The sequence below is a fragment of the Dasypus novemcinctus genome, chromosome 27 (genome assembly GCF_030445035.2).
Source record: "Dasypus novemcinctus isolate mDasNov1 chromosome 27, mDasNov1.1.hap2, whole genome shotgun sequence".
NCBI classification, from domain to species: Eukaryota; Metazoa; Chordata; class Mammalia; order Cingulata; family Dasypodidae; genus Dasypus; species Dasypus novemcinctus.
The window spans coordinates 54,357,727-54,359,753 of NC_080699.1; positions in this window are offsets into that span (position 1 = coordinate 54,357,727).

A 2,027-nucleotide genomic window follows, 5' to 3' on the forward strand; every position below is an offset into this window, starting at 1 on the left:
GCTATGAGTCTCTAAAAAAATGTCTGGAGGTTGTCAGAAGGAATGCCCTTATGCACAACTGAGCAGAGTCTAAGAGACAGATAAAGTAGATACAACCCCAGGTATTGGTTCTTTTGAGGGATAAAGAGACCCACAGGTTCTATAGTCATGGCAGATGGGGTTCACTGCCATGGCAGATGGCCCTTCTTTGGAGCTGGTGTTTCTGAGTGATGGAAGGGGATCTCTTCTCACAAGACTTGCATGCTACTTTATTGGAATTGTAGTTGGTGCTGGGGTTTAAGATGTATTTAGGGGATTTGAATCTCTGGACTGATAATATGACACCCAGGCCCAGAGCCTCAACAGACTTCAGCTCCTACACTTTGATTTATTGGACTTACCCCACTCAGCTAACATCGAGTTGAAGAAGGTCAACCACCACACCATGGAGCCTAGAGTGTCTACAACTGAAAGCAGGAGGAGTGCATCCAGTATCCATGTGGAATCTAAGCCCCCACTTGACATAGATGTGCAATGGACACAACCAATCCAATGTCCACAGAGAAAATGTGGAATGGGTGTGGGAAGGGTAGCCATGGTGGCTGCTGGGTTTGGGGAATGGGAGGAAGAGATGAGATGTGGAGGCATTTTCGGGACATGGAGTTGTCCTGGGTGGTGCTTCACGGACAATTACAGGACATTGTAGATCCCCCAGGGCCCACTGACTGGAACGTGGGAGAGTGTGGGCTATGATGTGGACCATTGACTACGGGGTGCAGTGATGTTCAGAGATGTATTTACCGGGTGCAATGGATGTATCACGATGATGGGAGAGAGTGTTGCTGTGGGGGAGTGGGGGGTGGGGGCGGTGGGGTTGATTGGGACCTCATATTTTTTTAATGTAATTTTTAAAAATAAATAAATAATTTTAATAAAGGATGTTACCAAGGGAAGCAGGGGAAAAAAAAAAAAGAACTTTCACTGGACTTTCATTGCAGCCCCTGGTTGTAGCCTACCTGCAGAACCTGGACTTGTGCATTCTCACGGCTGCATGAGACACTCATAAAATCACACACTATTGACAGATATCTCTTGCTGATTCTGTTTCCCTAAAGAACCCTGACTAATACACTTTCCTAAAATGTCTTCCCCAGCTTCCCCTTCTTTAATATATTTCAGCAATGGTTTGTCATTATCAAGTTACAAATCTTCCACCTCCTTGGTTGAAATTTCTTCCTAAGTATTTTGTTCTTTTGATGCTGTTGTTAAATTAATGGCTTTTTAAATTTCCTTTTCATATTATTTGTTGCTGTGGTATAGAAATACAAGAAACTTTTGTGCAGCTTTGCTGAAAATACTTATTAGCTATAAAAGTATTTTTGTGAATTCTAGAGCATTTTTTATGTATAAATCATATCATCCACAAGTAGCAGTAGTTTTACTTCTTTCTTTCCTGTTTGGATGCCTATTCTATTTTTCTTGCCTAATTGCTGTGGCTGTTATATCCAGGACAATGATCAATAGCCGTGATGAAATATTATCTTTGGTTTGTTTCTTATCCCATTGGGAAATCTTTTAGTCTCTCCTAATGACTAGAAAACTAAATATGTATTCCTGATTTTGTTTGCTTATTTGTTTTTAAGAACAAATGCTTATTGGATTTTGTCAAATAGTTCTTCTGTGGCAATAGACATGATCAAATTTTTTGTTTCATTTTCTATGAATTAATGATATATGTTATTTTGTATTTTAATAGACTTTATTTTATGAGTTTTTTACAGATAAATTGTGCATAAAGTACAGAATTCCCATGTACCACTCACAGACACACAGATTTCCCTATACTTAACACTTTGCATTAATGTGGTAATTTTGTTAAAACTGAAACCCTGTGACAAGATTTATACATTTAATTTTAATTCATAGTTTATGTTATGATTCACTGTTTTTGTTGTAGAATTCTATGATATTTTAATCCTTTTCTCCTGGTAGCATATATACAACTTAACATGTTCCATTTTAACCACTTTCCAATATATAATTCAATG